Here is a 19,945-nt window from a genome sequence, read left to right on the forward strand (position 1 = left end):
GAGTAATAATGCCAGACAAATTGATGACTAAATGATTGTTGTGTATGGCGATAATTGCCTATCTTATGACACCGTTGTAAAGTAGAAAAGGAAATTCCAAACTGGTCATATATCTATCACAGACGACCCAAGACCTGGGAGGCAATCTCTGACGTATAATGCGGTTACTATGAAGAAAGTGGAGTGTTTAATCCTTGAAGACAGACGTGTACTCATCCAAACAATTATGAATGAGACTGGTATCAGTTATAGTAGTGTGTGGAAAATTATCATCGACGAACCACACATGTCTAAGGTATCTGTGCACTGCGTTCCTCGTATGTTGATACCTTTTAAATAGCAAACACGGGGTGATATTTCCCAACAGACGTTAACCTGTTAGAAGAAAATAAAGAGGATTTTTTCTGGCGTCCAGTAACATGGATCAAATATGAATATATTAGTATGATCCGTAGACCAAAGCCGTGAAAATGCAGTAGAAGCCCACCGAATCCTCTCTCCCTAAAAGACAAATGTGAAAAAGTCCTACCGGAAGGTCAAGTTGTCAGTTTTTTTTGGGGGGGGATTATCGTAGGGCAATCCTAACATATCACCTTGCAATAGGACAAATCGTCACTGAGAAGTACTGCAGAAATATCCTGGATAAATTACGTGATGCTTTGAAAACGAATGCAGTGACATGTTCTCGAAAAGCGTTCGTCTCTTAGCTTACGAGGCATCAACTCATTTGCCTAAAGTTTCCATCGACAAAGCAAGAGCGTGTGGCTTCCAGGCATTGCAACTTCTGCCTTATTCTCCCAACCTCGCACCCAGTGATTTTCTTGCGTTTCCCGAAATGAACATTCCGCTGTGTGGTAGCTATCTTGAGAACACAGATGACGTAATTCATGAGGTGGAAGAGTGGTTTATATCACAATGAGTAGATTTCTACAATGACGGTATTCGCAAAGTGAAGGAATGTTATGAGAATGTTTAAATCTGGGTATTGAGTATATAGGGAGGGTTTAACAACTCCAAATCACAGCGATTCCTGTATTCTGATTTTTGTAATATGATTTAACCTCCACTTCTGCCTTTGGCGCCGGATGGATAGCTTTTATGTGGAAGTGTTTGACGAACAATGACACGTAAAATTCAGCTCTAGTAATTTTGTTAAGATGCGAGGAATTTCACAACAATAACATAATATCACAACTGTTTTCATAATAAGAAAATTTATACTTGTTATTAATGTTTTTTCAAGATACTGTTGACGAAATATAATGTGTACATATTGTACAATAATATTAGAGTTTAGCAACAACGAACTTTACAAAAATGAAACACAATAGTCGATAGATATTGTTACGCTGAAGGAAAAGTATGTGGGTGTAAAACCGCGCGGAAGTTTGAAGAAAATTGAGAATAACTAATCCAGTTTTATACCTGGGATCAATTTTTATACCTCTATGAGAACTGTGCCTCTTTTTGAGATAAAGCTAATATAGAAATAGTGTAAACCCTATTAATGCTGTTCATTCTAAAACTAGTAAGATGCTTAGCTAGTTGAAACTTTAAATCGTCACTTAATTTTTAATTTTAACTTCTATTTAACTAAAATATTATCCCCATATCAGATGTATATCAGACAATAGGGTACTTTGAGATACACTAGATAGCTTGTTTCAGGGTAAACTTTCATGTTTACTTTTAGAAGAAACATAATGAAAATAAAATAAAATTTGTACCGCAGATACTATGTGGATCATTGTCAATAGTAGGGGAAGGCGTTGTACCTGTGAACCCTTTTAGAGTGTTCGAAATTTTGGTGATAATATTCAGCACTTTTCCCACAATTTTTGTCGTACATTTGAAGCGTCACCTCTCTGCTATCAGATAGGATGATTTTTAAACGTGTTACATGATTACAATAGCTTTATAAGATAAAATAAGAACAACTCCGTTTTGTTCACAGGTACATTATGGTCGTGTACCATTGAACAGAACCTCTTGTACCTTTGAACAGTGATAATTACAATGTTTCTGCGGCAATAATATAAAAAGAAGCCACAAATATTAACAGTTATAAATTGCAATAAAAGATTTAGCTATAGAACGTTTAGCTCAGAATTAAAATTTTATCAATTAAATTAAAAATTGAAGAGAAGTTCTAACAAAAACTTGTGAACAATAAAGTTGAGCATATACAACTCTTAACATTACGTTATAAGATAAGCGAATATATAGAAACTACTTAAAATTACAATTAATAACTTTATATCCTAACCTAACCTATAAAATATATCAATTGTTTTAACTACTCACATTGTGTAGCTTTAAACAGTATAATTTATCGTTCAAAGTTACACGATGCATTAATGTTCATAGGTACAAGAGGGTCATCATTACGAAAAGAAGTTCTCCACAAGCTTAAATATTGAACAGAAGTTAAAACTAAAAATATTACTGTATTCACCAATGATTCTACTCCAACTTTGAATAAATAAATATCACAAGTTGCGAAAAGCGAAGGGCACAAAACTCAAAAGGTAACTACAAAAAATCTTCATTTAGGAGTGAAAAAATTAAAAGGAACATTACTCGACACAACACTTAGTAAACAACAGCCACACTCGCTTGTAGTGCTTTTTCCTTTTAATCTTTCAAATGAATTTTAATCACTGCACCTAGATAGCTCTGAATTTGAGAAAAACACAGGTGTTCAAAGGTACATTGTTTCAAGGGTACAACGCCTTCCCCTAATTGAAAATATTTAGTTTAAAGGATAGTAGTGCTATTTATTTTTGTAGTCAGGAAATTCAGGAATACATATGTCAGGAAATTCTTACTTCCAGGCCGTGTCTGTCGTGAGAATGGTTCTAAACAATGAACCCTTTGTATACACCCTCCATTCCAAAAGAAACCGAACTTTTGAAAACAAGTAGTACCACTAGTGCCATCTGTTGTAGTATTTTACCGGTAGATGGCGTAGTCCCTCATTGACAACTGGTATAAATGTCATGACATTTGGATGCACGGTAACAAAGTTATTGCGTTTAAACTGTCAGTGTGTAGTGTACATCGGTCGGAAAATGAGTTTCAAACAACGAGCTGCAATTGAGTTTTGTGTTAAACTGGGTAAAACTTTTAGTAAAACGCACCAAATGCTACAAACTGCATATGATGATGAATGTCTATCCCGTACGCAAGTTTACGAGGTTCAGGCGATTCAAATCGGGTAGAGAGACACTGGATGATGACGAAAGATCAGGCCGTCCCAGAACCGGATTATCGGTAGAAAACATCGAAAAAGTGCGTGAATTCATCAAACATATCAAAAAATCGTCGGTGAAAGTTATTGAAATGGAATTAGGCATTCCTCAAACAACCGCATACCGCATTTTGACCGAAGTTTTGGGCCTTAAGAAGGTTAATTCGCGGTTTGTACCACACAAACTCACCGAAGACCAAAAAGTTGATCGAATTGCGCATTGCAAAGACATCGTTAAAAGTGCTCGGCAGGATCGAAACTTCTTGAAATCGATTGTAACTGGTGACGAGACGTGGTGTTTTGAATATGAGCCCGAAACAAAGCGGCAAAGTGCTGAATGGAGAGCGCCGGATGAAGGAACACCCAAAAAAGTCACTTGGTGAAGTCAAAAGTTAAGGTGATGCTGATTTGTTTTTACGATTCAAAAGGAATTATCCACAAAGAATTTGTTCAGCCCGGCCAGACAGTCACTGGAGAGTTTTACTTGGGCTCATGAAGCGTTTGCTGGCAAGAATTCGTCGTATTCGGCCCGAATATCGCGAAATCGGCAGTTGGACTCTTTTGGACGATAATGCACCATCACATCTTTCGCGACTTGTAACTGAATTTTTGGTCAAAAATCACATTATTCGGTTGCATCATCCGCCCTATTCACCAGATCTCGCTCCGTGCGATTTCTATCTGTTCCCGAAACTGCATTTGGCGATGAAAGGAAAGTGGCACGCATCGATTGATGGCATTGAGAAGGCGACGACCGCCTTCCTAAAGTTCATTCCAATAAAGGACATGGAGAAGTTTGACAACTTGTTGGAGCGTGCAAATATGTGTATCGATGCAGAAGGGGAATACATTGATTAATAAAAATGATTTGTTCCGAAATGTACATTGCTTTTTTGTTTTTTTTTAAACGTTCGGTTTCTTTTGGAATGGAGGGTGTATATTGTCCAATCTCAGCACTAGTGATGAGAATCGACGACTTCAATTGCTTATTCTTCCGTTCATCTTAGCCTAGGAGTTTATTAGTCTTGTTTAGAGTTTGAGGCAAGACTACTATCGTTAGTTTGCTGAGTCCGGAAATTAGATCGTATAGGTAAGATATTTTTAAAGCCGAAAACTAATTCTCAGTTTTGATTCCATTAAAATGTAAAAAAAAACAGGCTACACCAGAATTGATGTGTACGTTGATGTGCAGGTAGTACTTAATAGCAATGTACTGCTCAACGCTCATAACCGCGTATAAGGAAAAACAAAGAGTGAAACTGAACGTCACATATTCATTAAATTATAATAACTCTAACTGCTTACAAGTGCTCCTCAACTAAGTCTACAACTGAAGATAAAACCGAATTAGTAAAACCGAAGTATTCTTTGATGAATGTGTTCCTAATGAGATATTACTATTTCAATTTGGTACTAGTAGTAGTAGTCTGTGTGAGACCGGAAGATAAAATATTACTATGGCAGTGTAAGATCGATCTCCTTCAAGATAGGCAACAAGCAATGCTGACCTAATATGTAAATCAATCTTTCTTTTAAAGTGACAGAGCTCTTGCTCACCAACAACATACACTTAAAAGAAAATGTGTTTTGCGAATACTGAGCTCTTTCGTAATAACTCATTGCTACTAGATTCGTACCTTTCTTCAACCTTTGGCTGATCATCTTAAGAAACACTCGACACACTATTTAATTTTATGATTATGAGTGTTTATTTACATTACTTGTATAATTAGGCTATATGAGTGCCCTATATAAAGAACTGCATCAAAAATAGAGATTTGAAAGAGCATTTGGATACCTATATACCAAAGATATGAAACCGTTGTTACGTTAGGTTTAAAGTATAATTAATTAAATTGATTAAAATCAAAACAAAATAATAGCTAGACACTCGATAGGACATTTTGCGGTGATTTATTAGAGGAACTTCTTTCAGAGTGTATCCGTTAGAATTCAAAAATTTACATTGCAAGAACTAGTTACATTGGCCGCTTGGTTTGGTCCCAGGTTCATGAAGCACACATGAACGGAAATTTATACACTTCGCGCACTAATCATAATATTTGTCCTTTTGGTAATTAAACTACAAAGTTTCTTCACAAGCTCTTGATGGATTGAAGATACTTCCTTTCAGCAAAGATCCTCTTCTGTCCTCTGTAGTGGAACGCTGTTAACTCCTCATTGTCTTGGTGTCCCAAACTGCTACAGGCAGAGTGGCTAAGACTCCACAAACGAACCCAGGCCCTCCCGGGTAAAAGTAGTTGTATAGCACACCAGACTTAGTGCATGAAGCCGTCTTGGAGTACAAGGAGTGGAAATTAACGCAATTTGTCTAAAAGCCTCTTGCCGTGGATGGTTGGTCAAATGATGAATTCAGCTTACAAATAATCTTGAAGATTAGGGCTTCGTCACGCAGCAACTCCACGTATGTTATGAATATTGGAAGAGAGACTTATTGACCCATATTCTCTTAGTTTATATAGTTGCCATTTGCGGAACTCTACTTTCTAGCAGGGTCGCGGTGGCTCAGTGGTAGAGCGTTCACCTCTGGTGCTTGGGGTCCCAGGTTCGATCCCAGCCCCCGCCAAGTAGACTTTGTGGTGGACAAATACCGTGTGCGGGGGTTTTCTCGGGGTTCTATCGTTTCCTCCCACTTTCTTTATTCCACCATTTTCATTCATTACTCATCATCACCGTCTCCTTTAGCCTAACCGGCATAACGGTGGGACATAAAACTCAAAGATTTCATTTAATTTCTACTTTCTGGCAAACGGATTTCTATTTCAGATTTAGCTACTGGGAGCTAAAAGAGAATGCTGTATCCTGATTTATCTTTCTATTTGGACTACATACACAAGAATAACATGTGTTAACCAAATTATGTTTTCCATTTTACAATTTTTAAATAAAATGAATTTATTATTTTTCTTTCATATTTTCTTGGTAATGTACGTGGTGATGTTAAAGATTCGTCACAACAATCAATTACGTGGAAACTAATATCCTAAGAGCCATATAATGTAAAAAACATTCAGTCCCAGACTCAATGCTCAAAGACTTAACGGATACACGGATAAAGATGCTCATTGTAATTTTTTGCGAAAATAGCCGATATGGACACTACTTGTTGGTGCTAGTTTGTACTTGTAATTGCACTACGAATATTGTTCAAAAATGACTCGTTGCAGAGACATATACACAAGAAAAACAGCTACAAGGGAAGAATCTGCATTCAACATTTTCAATTGCTTCTCTTGTTGACAAAAATGTAAAATCTCGATTAGCCCCTTCTTTCCGTGTACCCCTCATTTGGTCTTACATCTTCCATGTTCTTCCTCTTTCTAGCAAATTCTTCAAAGGATAACTTAGCAATTAGACAGGTGTGGGAGAACCTAGATTACAACAGCAATTTTATTCAAGTGCCCGAACGGTTCCAAATGAATTCGTGGCCAATTTTCGTTTGGATTTATATGCTCGTATAATCCGCCCAGAGTAATGAAATTAGTTTATTAGCCAGTGTTGTAGGTGTGGTAAACCAGTGAGACTGCAGAGAGGATATCTATTTGGTTTACTTCCTACTAAATGATACAAGTGTATTGTATTGGTATAATCCTAATTCACTAAGGAAGGGTATTTATGTCAATTATAACGTATGTACTTAAAATAATCCTTTGTCTTACTTTTCACCTTATTTGCATCCTGTATTCGCGGATGCTACACGACAAAGTCATTTATAAGATTCAGATTTATGAAAATAGATTTTTCCTCCTTCTTTGTAACACTTATTGAAACTAGTTGCAAGAGTGTGATGTACTTAGTATGGATAAGTTCTTTCATATTCCCGTGTTATAGGTATTTGCTGAACCCAGAGCATAAAATTTCTAACTTAATTTAGGAAGAGGGCCGTGGTGGCTCAGTGGTAGAGTGTCCACCTCTGGTACTTGGGGCCCCGGGTTCGATCCCAACCTCCACCAACTGAACTTTGTGGTGGACAAATATCGTATACGTGGGTTTTCTCGGGGTTGTCCCATTTTCTTCATTCTACCACTTTCATTGTAACGCACATTAGAAAATAAAAAAATTCTAAACAAAAGTGCAGTTGCACAGAATAGAATATTAGCTTCAGGTCCTTTAATTCAGGATAATTGTTCAGAATAGGAATCTAGCTCTGCTAAATCGGGGGGAATTATTTTTAGTATTATTATTTCAAAAACGACGTGAATTTAAGGTGGTGTAAGCGATGCGTGCCAATGCGGCGTGCCGGCTCAGAAGATACTCGGTTGTTTTCTGGCTTCATCGAGTTTATAGGATGAAGATACGTATGAGCAGATCCTCTATTTTAAAACGTCCTTGGGGAAAACTACAAAAATTTTCAATAATTATCAAAAATACGCCATTTTCAGAAGTGTTGCGAACTGTATCAATGTTTATCGTATCTCCGGAACGGTTTGATGTATTGAAATTCTGTAAGCGGCAAAACAACTTGTACGTGAATTGCAAACCGTACAAGTAATCGGATATGATACTTACCTCAGCATTTTTTCGAAATAAAGATTTTCAAAAAAAAAAAAAAAAATCAAAATTTTCAATCCGTGTAACTTCGTTTCTATTTATTTGGAAACAAATAATACTATATCAATGGTTCCAACGCTAAGGTACTTTCGATGTGCATTATCTTTTCCAACTCCGTTGTGCTGTATGTATCATGGATCTTTAAAAACTTTGAATGTGTGGTACTATAACACACTTAGATTGCAAAAAGTGAATAAAAAATTGGTTTTCGTTTGATTTATTGAATCGAAATATGTAACTATCTGTCATAGTGCTATTTGAATAAACATCATCCCAGATATATATTAATTTGGCAACACTGTTCGTCCAGTGATATTCCAAAGCACTGTACATAGGACTTTGTTCTCCCTACAATTAGTTGGTACAAAATTTCGGTTATTTGCCTCTAACAATTTCTGAGACTATCGTTAAAGTCCTCGAATCCAAACTTCCAAAAAATATTGAGGCAGTAGTTATTACAAGAACTTAAATATGTTTGTGTAATCAGATTTTCAATGGCCTTGGCTATATACGACCTAAGAGATGACGTTGGGAAGTGGCACTAGCAGTTGTGGCGAAGAAATGAACTACATAAACTACTGTTAGCAAAATAATCACTCCAGTTACAAAGATGAGTTTGTAGGTGAAGGAACGTGTGCTTTTGTTAGAGAAGTACAGTAGGACGTCGATAATCCGAAACGTCAAAAATCCGAAGGCAGTCCCCAGAAGCTTTTCACATTTTGTCTTAATGCTAGTGATAAACAAACAATAGTGTGTCCGTCGACGTTGTGTGGAGTCAAAGTTTTTACAAAAGTTCATTCATATGTAATTATTTGTCTTACATACTTTTATTTTTATTTTCTCTTAAGCCTGTAAGTTTTAAATGTGGCTTACAAGATCAGCGTAATCTAGTGTACGAGCAGGTTCTTAAGAAACGTTAAATGTATGTAGTCTTACGTACGGTATTGTAATTATTGAATATGCTGAATAACCACTGTATCGATAGAAGAACATACCGTACAGTATAGTAAGCCTAAATGGCATTTTCTTGGTCATTTTCCAAAATCCGAACAATTTGAAAATCCTAACTACCTTTGGTTCAAATTAGTTCGGATTTTCGACTTATTACTGTATTTCAAATCTGCATCATACAGTGCTGCAAACGAGAACTCTGTGAAATGTTTCGGGCGTTCTGTGAACAAAAGACGTTGCACTTGGAATTAAATGTGTGTTTTAAATAACATAGGGAACAGCCAGAGTACCTAGGTACCATAAATTCCATGAATATTCTACGGGTACGATATCTGGTCTAAATGTATGGATAATCTTATTTGTACACTGAAACGCAAATTTTTCGTTTCATATCTAATGAATGTGATAAATCAAGTAAATTTAGTTCAATTTGTATGTGTTGTTCTTCGATTATGCTCCCACCTGGCGATACCAAGAGAACACTAGAAGAATAAAAGGAAGAAAAAGACAAGTTGTGAGTGACTGATCGTTCCTGAAAAAGATATCTATCTATCTATCTATCTATCTAGCTAGCTAGCTAGCTAGCTAGCTACAGATAGATAGATAGATAGATAGATAGATAGATAGATACAGGGTTTTCATAAAGTATGGACGAATTTAATTTGCTTATAATTTTCATAAAAATGCTCATAATGAAATCAAATAAAGTGCAAACGGTAGCGGAAGGATTAAATTTTTACTTGGCAACACTGTTAGATAAGCGGCAACTCTGAACACGTTGAGTGAGGGAGAGGGAGGGCAAGGGTCAGTTTCAACAGCCCACAGAAGTCGACTCCTAGACGGTCCATGGAACTCGGAATTCCACAGACAACCGTGTTTAAGATAGGCAAGAAGACGATCAAGGCCAAATGTTACAAAATCAAGATAGTCCAGGATCTGCATGATGAAGATTTGGACATCCGGTTCAACTTCTGTGGCATTTCGGATCAAACACGGCGGAACGCTGTTGAGTGGATTCCAGCGCAGCCTACGCGAATGTGTGAACGTAAATGGCGCCCAGTTGGAGGTGTGGCGGTGAATGAACTGAGCTGGTGCAGATTACAGGTAAAAAATATAATCCTTCCGCTACCGTTTGCACTTTATTTGATTTCAATATGAGCATTTTTATGTAAATTATAAGCGAATTAAATCCATCCAGACTTTATGAAAACCCTGCATATATATATATATATATATATATATATATATATATATATATATGTTGGGAGCAATGTTCGAAAACGGCCATTGGCCGAAGAAAGTGATCAATTCTAAGTTTGGACAGATGCAATTATCCAAAGTACGAAGAAGTCTATCATTTCGGGGTTTGGTCGCTTAATAGTATCCAAAGCTAGGTTTGGATAATTACAGTTCATCCAAAGCTCAATTTAGAAAGGAAAATAAGAAAAAAATTTATTAATTTTTTCACAATTTACACATTTTACAAGATTTTTATTTTTCAATGTTTAAGAAATGAAAATGTATATCACAAAATTCTGTCAAATAAGAAGTATGAAATTCGTATATGAATAAAAATAGTTCTTCGTATTAATTCCTTCTAATTCAGCTTACTTTCTTTTTTAGAAGACTTTTAGAAAATATGCACCATATAAAAATAAGTACAATAATTAATTAAGCATTAACAGCAAAGTGCGTTAAATGTTTTAAGTTCAGTTATTAACACAATGAAACAGTGAAGAATTTGAAAAACGTGTGCTGAAAATTTTAAGCTGTAAGTGCGAAAAAATATAATGAACTTACAGTTATAAAATGGAATAACTGAAATGCAGATTCGCCACATATACAGGCTCTTCAAGTACATTGTAATAGGTCAACTGTCCAGTTACTTGTTCCTACACGCACTTGAGGAATGACACTTTGAGTTACACTTTACACCCTTCTTTACACAATTACATTTTTTGTTCAAACAGAAGTTCCTGCAGCCGCACTTAATAAACCCCTGCCTGGAGTGTGTTTCTGCTTCAGCTACACTTCTAAGTGAAATGTCTCTCTGCGGAACATCACTGATCTGAAGAAACTGTTCATCTGCGAACTGGAACTCATTGCGCGCGTACAGCTTTCTAATAATTCCCGAAGAAGTCCCCAACTGGTAGAGATCGTTATCGTTTCTCCCCATAACCACAGCCATGACGTTCCTCGGAGCAGCTCTGCCTCTGTCCAATTCTGGGATTTTGATTAGAACAGTTTGTCCTACGTCTGCACGAGGGAATTTTTTACTTGACGCCATTAACATTTCATTTGCTTGTCGCTTTAAATGTATTTTGGATCCCTCACGTGCCTCTCGTATACTCTCACTTCTTGTGCAGATGTTGCATCTTTTTTCTTGATTTGCGCACGGACATGGAGATTCATTTGCTTCCACAATTGCAGTGTTGATGGTCTCTAAAGAAGCTGGAAATTCTGGAAAAGTCTCTCTTTCCTGCCGAAGATTATTAAGGGAATCACGAACGAATGAATGCTGTGCGTCCTGTCCTGAAGTGTCTTCTTGTACATCACGAGTCAATGAATACTGTACATCCTGTCCTGAGCCTTCCTCTTCCTGCATGGTGTCACAGTGTGGATCACGAGTCAATAAATTCTGTACATCCTGTCCTGAACCTTCCTCTTCCTGCATGGTGTCACAGTGTGGATCACGAGTCAATGAATTCTGTACATCCTGTCCTGAGCCTTCCCCTTCCTGCATGGTGTCACAATGTGGATCACGAGCCAATATTTCTTGTAGATCTTCCTCATTGGTCAAGTCTCGTAATAAATCACATGGAAGAGATGAATCCGAAAGTCCATTTCTCATGGGAACGCCAAACAAAGCCTCGTAGGGGCTCCGGTTAATGCCCCTATGGAAGGACCTGTTTTTCTTCATCTGGACAAAACGAAGACCCTCAGCCCAAGACGAACAGCTATTTTCTGCCATCCATGTAATAAGAATGTCTCGAACATCTTGGTTCGCTCTCTCAACACTTCCTTGAGACTGAGAGTGGCGCGGCTTGCCGTGCACTATTTTCGACCCAAACACTGAGGCCAGCTCACTTGTAACTTCAGCTGCGAACTCACGTCCGTTATCACTTTGAAGAATACAAGGTGCACCAATAATGCAAAATATATCCATCAGATGATAAGCAACTTCTGATGCTCTTTTTGTCTTTAATGGGCGCAAAAACAGAAACTTTGTGAGATGATCCTGATAATTTAATATGAACTTGTATCCTTTGTCCGGTTCACTCTGCATGTCGATAAGATCAACCTGACCCCTAGAATTAAGCAGATTACTGAGAATAGGTTTAACAGTCAGTCCTTTGCACTTTTGCTTCTTTTTCAACTGACACTGCCCATACAATTTGAGATAAATATTGATGATCTCTCGTGTTACATTACAGTACTTTAGCTTAAGTTCTTTGTCCAAGCATCTCAAACGTTTGTGGCCAGTGTCAATGTGAGCTTTATGAATGACACTGTATAATTCTCCGGTGTGACAGAAATACCTAATAACACTATCACCATCTTTACGTTTTTCGATAAGATTCTCAACCCCACCAATACTTAAAACATCATATCTCTTCAGGCGACGATAGTCCAGTGACGTCAGTGACTCACCTCTTTTCTTTTTCTCTTGCGAAGCCTTCACCTCCAACAGCAACTCATTGTACTTCTCTGGAGATAACAAGAACGTATTATCTGCTGTACTAGCTCGAACGTAGTCGTCTAGTTTTGCTTTGAAGTCTTCTGCTGCAACCATACTCATTGTTGTGCACGGTCTTCAATTTCACTTCAACGAATAAACAATTGTGAGTGGCAAAGAAAGCATACACGTTAACACATAAAGCTACCGCCTGACTGAAGACTGACTTCTGCTTTACCCTCCCTATATTCTCCGAATGCGCATGCGCCACGAATAAAAAATTGCAATGATATCTCGCAAGAACAACTGGAAATAACTAAATTGAGCTTTGGATGAACTGTAATTATCCAAACCTAGCTTTGGATACTATTAAGCGACCAAACCCCGAAATGATAGACTTCTTCGTACTTTGGATAATTGCATCTGTCCAAACTTAGAATTGATCACTTTCTTCGGCCAATGGCCGTTTTCGAACATTGCTCCCAACATATATATATCGGGTGTTGCAAAATAAGTGTTAAAACTCTTAAGAAGTCATACCTGCTGTATTGAATTATGCATGTTTAACAATCCTACCATGCACGCGCAAAGGATTCCTCAAAGGAGCTTAGGGAGCAGCGGATTATCTCTCAAATGAAAATGGATATGAATTGATAGGATTTTTACTAGGTAACAATAATTCCTTTCTATTAAGTCAATATCTTGAATAAATACAAAATGGCGGACAACTTCATGTCCGTTGTGTGTTGTTGCATAATAGCCAGATACGGATGTAGGACAACAGTGACGTTCTAAGTGTTAAGTGTAGCGAATTTGTCCTCAAATGCTCTAGAAAGACATCTGGAGTGTCAGTAGAGCACAACAGATGAATCAGGGTGATTCACATGTGCGAAAACACGCAACGATAAATGCCCAGAAATTCACTCATACTCAGTAAACGTGAGTTCGAGGTGTCGGAAATGTAAGGCATTCTGTAATAGCATCAAGAACATGAAAGCCATTCCCAATTCATTAATCATATTCCCTCAAACCGATGCAATATTATGTGCACGGTTGCATACCAATAAGGATGCAACAACTGAGGACGAATTCAAATTGTGCAAGGGGACTCACAAAGAAATTGGGGAAACTAAAGGAATGTCGCTAGTGGTATTGCATGATCGATATTGAAATGTGGCCAATGTGTATGTTGATATCAATATGTAACTAATGGACAAATATCAGCATGTCCCACTACTGCGGGGACACCGTCTCACGTGCGAAAAATAGGAAAATAATGTTGTACATTCTGCTATTACATCTGGTGCACTTTTTGGTAGAACGTAACTAGAACATGATACCATGAATGTCCCTCTTTGTTTGGAACATTGTCTCACAATCGACGCATATGAAAAGAAATGTCTTAATCCATGGTTCAAATTCTGATAGAGCGTGAAAATAACAAACTTGTATTATGTCCCACGTCTTATGGGACATATGACGTACACTAAATATAGGAAAATAACTCCAGAAATTCGTATCTTACACACAGTGCACATGCCAAGACAAAGATAAAAATGAACCAATTAGGCACATGTAACACTACTGCTGGAACACCATACATATGGAAAATAAAACAACATGAGAAATAGGAAAAACGTTTTAAAATTCTGATTCTCAACAACCGTGCAGTAGGAATAACAAAAGGAAATACACAAGTATGTCAGGAGGCTGTACAAGCGAACTTGCCAAACAAAGTGGATACTCCTCAAAGAACTGAATACAAAGAAAGTGAGGCTCCCTTTTAGTCTCAGGGCTAGAGATCTCGCTTTTGCTGACGTAGTCGCAGTTTACAATCCTGCTGGGAGCCCACGGCCTCAGATTCAAAACCCAAGAGACTGTGTTTCAGCAGTAGTGGTACATGTTGACATATGTCCATTAGCTACATGTTGATATCAACACACACACTAGCCACATTTAAAAATCGATCAGTGACATTCCGTTAGTTTCCCCAGTTTCTTAGTGAATCTCCTTGCACAATTTCAATTCGTCCTCAGTTGTTGCATTCTTATTGGTATGTAACCGTCCACATAATATTGCATCAATTTGAGGGAATATTATTGGTCATTTGGCAATGGATTTCATGTTCTTGATGTTATTCCTTACATTCCCGACGCTTCAAACTCACGTTTACTTAGTATGAGTGCATTTCTGGGCATTTTTCGTTACTTTTTTTACACGTGTGAATCACCCTGACACCCAGATGTCTTTCTAGAGCATTAGAGGAAAAATTTGCTACATTTAATACTCAGAACGTCACTCTTGGCCTGCATCCGTATCTGGCTGGCTATTATGCAACCACACACAACGGGCATGAATGTTTCCACCATTTTGTATTTGTTCCAGATATCTACTTAATACAAAGGAATTATTGTTACCTGGTAGAAACCCTATCAATTCATATCCATTTAGACCAATTTTTATTTGACAGATAATCCGGGACTACCTACGTTCCTTTGGGGAATCCCTTGCGCGTGCATGGTAGGATTGTTAAACATGCACAATTCAATACATCAGGTATGACTTCTTCAGTGAACTTTTTACTCGTCCTCTTTACGTTGGATAGTTTCCGAACTATTGGCGTCCGAAAGCCATTTTTCCACGCATTCGGCACCTTGTAGGTCCGAAACTATGTCCGATAGCAGAAAGTTCAAGAGATCTTTTTTTCTTGTCTTAGTGGCAGGAGTCACATCTAAAGAGTTGTAACACTTATTTTGCAAATATATATATATATATATATATATATATATATATATATATATATATATATATATATATATATATATATATATATATATATATATATATATATATGCGTGTGTGTGTGTGTGTGCGTGTTCATTAAAAATGAAAAGAGATATAAATTTGTCCTATTAATGTTGACTCCAATATTTATGTAATTGAAACCGCATACAAATATTAAAGTTAAGAGTGATTGTTTATAAACGATTTATGAATATTAAATACTTTTTAGTGTATTTTAATAATTCGTAATAGTCTGGTGTTAAAGTTGAAAATAACGCACCCAGTCTCGTGATATAAAAGATGGGTGGTAGAGATAAACTTTGACGGGGACAAGAAGTGAGTACTAAGCGATGGTGAAAGACTTAGATGAATAGATAGTTTATAAGTAGTAATTTTATCCAAATCGTTATACACAAACTTGACGACAAAATATTCCCGTCCCGATTAAGATAACTTAATACAAATATTATTCCTATTCAAATTTTCTGTATGGTTATTTTGTGCATTGCTCACTTAAAAATGATGACAGATTAAATTAGAGTTTAGCAACCCTTACAATAACAAGCCTATATGAAGAATACATCCTATAACTTCCTGTTATCGGAAGCACAGTAACTTCCACCGAAATCAAACCTGGGTCTCTCTCACCAAATACGTCTATGCGAACTATTTAGATAGGACAAGGCTCTCAGTTCAAAATGAGTATTCTCTCTGCCGCTATCCTTTATGTGGAGAGGTTGGTAGATATAATCATCAGATTACCATGATTCACATTTGCATCTTTATAGAAAAAGCCAGCAATGAACTATATTTATCTAGGGAAATTCAGTTCGCACCTTTCTGGAGAAGTGTTATCCGAACTTTTGTTAAGGAGGAGTTCCTAAACGTAAATATTTGTTCACATCTAAAACAGGTAACTAAACATTCTCTTAAAAGTAAACATCGACACCCAGTCCCATCTGCGTGATATATTCAAACACATAATGACTGAAGTTTGTCAGTCTTTGGCCTTGCACCACTTAGCACTACTGTCACTTATGGTACTGTGTATCTAATGGTTTTACTCTTTCATTCTAACATTTTTTTTTCAATACGAATCCATTTATATGTAGTATTTACTCCAATGTAAAGTTGCTTTAAATTTGGGTTACATATCAAGAAATGACAGCAGAATTCTCCAATATTTTTCCATTCATTTTATAGGGAGTGACTATCTTCGCAACAATTTTGTCAAATTAGCAGATGATAATTATTAAAACTAGGGATGAGCGCAAGAGTCTTGCATGCACGACCAAGACCAAGACCAGGAATTCCGATGCAAGACCAAGACCAAGACCACGGGTTGCAATACCAAGACTATTGCGCAAGAGTCTTGCACAAGTACAGCCTCAGTAGTTGAGATTTCATCTGTGGTGCATGGGGTCCCTGGTTGGATATCAGCTTGTGCCATGTAAGTTATTTTGGTGGAGAAACACTGTGTGCGCGGGTGTTCACGGGAATTTCAAGTTTCTTCCTACTTTTTCATTCCACCATTTCGTTCATTTCTCATCATCACCGTCTTCCTTAGATTTTCATTCCAAAACATATTAGTTGTGTTCTTCTTCCAAAACTAAAGTGAAATGTAGTATTAAGTATCGGTAATTCCGTTCAGGATAGATACCGGCTATGTGGGTGTGGCCTTTGCTCCGAAGCTAAAGCATCATTTGGAAATTTTTAATGTATGCTCATAAAATTTAAAACGAAATGACATTTTAATGACATTTACATAAGCTTAGTGCATGTGATCGCATGTTTGATTTCAGGACCGGGTGTTAATACGTTGAATAATTGTTTATCAATGTAACTTTCAGCCTCCTTCGGTATATGGCACTACGAGGATTGAGAAATACAACATTACACAACAAGAAACTATCCATATTGGCAAGTACGAGTGACTTTGTACAGTTATTTCAAATAACGTGGAGGTTGATGCCGTTATTCTCTATTTCTAATATAGGTCAAAAGCATTTATATGAATTGATTTTACACAAAAAAGACAGACAGTTGAGTCGTTTTCAGTTTGAACTCAAATTATTCTAAAATGTTAAGAGGTGTGATTATAATCATTATTTTATTTGTGCTCTTTCTTTCTTGACCAATATTGCTAAATATATCTTCATTATCATCATCACTATAGCAATTATGCCATTATTGGCAGGTCACTTGCTGCAACTGAAAAGGTTCGATGTACGATGGTTCTCAGCTAGTCTCTCCGTTTTGACGCAGCAATTTTTAGTTTTAATACATTCCTTCAACTACAGTCTTCTTCGCCCCTCCATCTCTTTCTTTCCACCATATCCTCTAGAACGTTCCTCATAATACATTTCTTCTTCGGCCAATGTTCCAACTAGTTTCTCTTCCTCCTCTTAATTTCATTTATTTTTTTGGTTTCTTCCGTACTGCTACTTTTTCTAACACCTTCTCATTCGTATTCTGTTTAATATTGTGTCCTTTTTTCTGTATGACCGCGTTTCGAAAGCATCCAATTTTTTCGTCGCTTTTGCGTAATATCTATGTTTCTGCCCCATAAAGTGCATATCGGAATCAGTAAAACAAAACCTCAATATTTAATTGAAAGTTTGTTCAATACAATTATGAGCTAATCGTGGTTGAAAAGAAAAAAAAATCTGACGCCTTTAGAATGTGAAATTAATTTTGCAATTTGTGGTAGATATTTCAGTAATCTGCGCAGTTTTGATTTTCTTTCATGCGCCTTAGGGGCAGCCTCCCCAGTATGAGAACAAGTGTAATATTGGATCTGTTAAAAATATTTTAGAAAATTATGAATCATTGTGAACTATATTATAAGTAGTGAAGCGGCGGCTCTCATTGAAGAAAAAAGTGATCGCCTATGTTATACACTATCATTATACTTACACGAAGGTAAAATGTATTAAATTCGGAAACGTATGTTGTATTTCCGTTACTAATGGCGCAGTGTAGAATGCATTATCCCTTATATCCAGAGTAAAAAAAATAACCTATGAAAAGTATAACATTTCTTAAAAGCAACACTTGCAAGACTCTTGCAAGTAAGACCAAGACCAAGACTGGATGTGGAAGGCCAAGACAAAGAGTTGAATTTGCTCATCACTAATTAAAACTTTGGGCAGAATCACACTGAATAAAAAATCAGAAATATCAAATTAAAACCTCTTGAATTTGATTTGTTTATTATAAATCTCACCTCTTTCTACAAAATACATTGGAAAGCAAGGGGAATCAAGTTATCATTTATTGACTACATTTGATCGTTTGCTCTACCATTTTCTTAAAAAATAAATTATATGTGCTTTACGTTCGCGAGAATAAGTTCATGCACATGACTAAATGGGAGCAAGCTATTTAACACGCATTCATTAACAATCTCTTAAATTTAATATATTTAAAGAACAAGGACTAATGGCACTTGCACACCACGTAAAGAAGTTTGTTAATTGTAACATGTCATTTTCGCAATTAAAATTATAATCTGAAGTGGTAGTACATTCTTATGTCTTCCAAAAATGAAAATAAAATACTTAAGTTTTACGTCACACTCTTTTAACGGCTCTTATGCTAAAGGAGATAGTGATGATGAGAAATGAATTAAATGGTGGAATGAAGAAAGTGGGAGGAAACGGAAGAACCCCGAGAAAACCAACGCACATGGTATTTGTCTACCGCAAAGTTCCCTTGGCGCGAGCTGGAGTTATAACTTCCAAGTTTAGCAAAGAAATAAGTATTGAAAATGATAGAATATATTTTGGGGGTGTTTCATTGATTGTAGAAAAATGCTTTTTTTAATTAGAAATTTTACTTTATACCGACGCTGTGCCGTATAGTCAATCAAGGCGCCGCGCACTAGACTTTCGTCTCACCTCGAGTTCTCGAAATCAACTGATGCAGTCAGCCCTGTCGTCATCCTTTAAACTTCAAGACGGTTGGTAGTGATTGCTGCTTGGCTGAGGGCTGAAGGAGAATCGGGTCTCAGCCAGCGACAACCCATCTGCTTTATTAATTTTCAGATATCACATGTTTCACAGTGACGTTACAATGATTTTACAAAATATGCGAGATGACTGTTGTAGAGTGATAGACAGTAAGACTGAACGTTGTTGATTTCTATAACTCCTGACGTGAATATCACTTTCAGCAACCGACTAAAAAATTATCATCAGGTATATCCTGGCACAATTTCATGATGCTCCATCAAGTAGCGTTCCAAATGTTTTTTTTTATTATTCTTGGAGGAAGGATAGAAACATGAACAGATGGGACAAATAAAGAGTTTGCGGTTCGTAAATCAAATTGCTTAACCTTCGGATACCCATAATATCTTTTAACTCCGAATTTCCAACAGGGGTACAGGTATTGCAGTACAAACTCTTACAATGAGAGATATCTTTATTTGTGCATCGATAACATTGGTATGTTATTTTAAGTTGGGTTGTGTTTTCTTATATTATGTTGGTTTTATTGGTGTACGTTAGTTTACGGTGGGTTAGGTTAAATAAACGAAAATTTATTTATACGGTATAGAACTGCATTAATTTCGTAATATTTTTGTGGCAGGGAAGGTTACAGTATTGCAATATGAATGCAATATTGCAACGATATGTTTCAATAGGCTCTAATATTACCTATTCCTTATTTTGCTCTTTACAATAATAAAACACAAACATGAAATACTT

The sequence above is a fragment of the Thermobia domestica genome, chromosome 4 (genome assembly GCF_964235325.1).
Source record: "Thermobia domestica chromosome 4, izTheDome1.hap1.1, whole genome shotgun sequence".
Lineage (NCBI taxonomy): Eukaryota > Metazoa > Arthropoda > Insecta > Zygentoma > Lepismatidae > Thermobia > Thermobia domestica.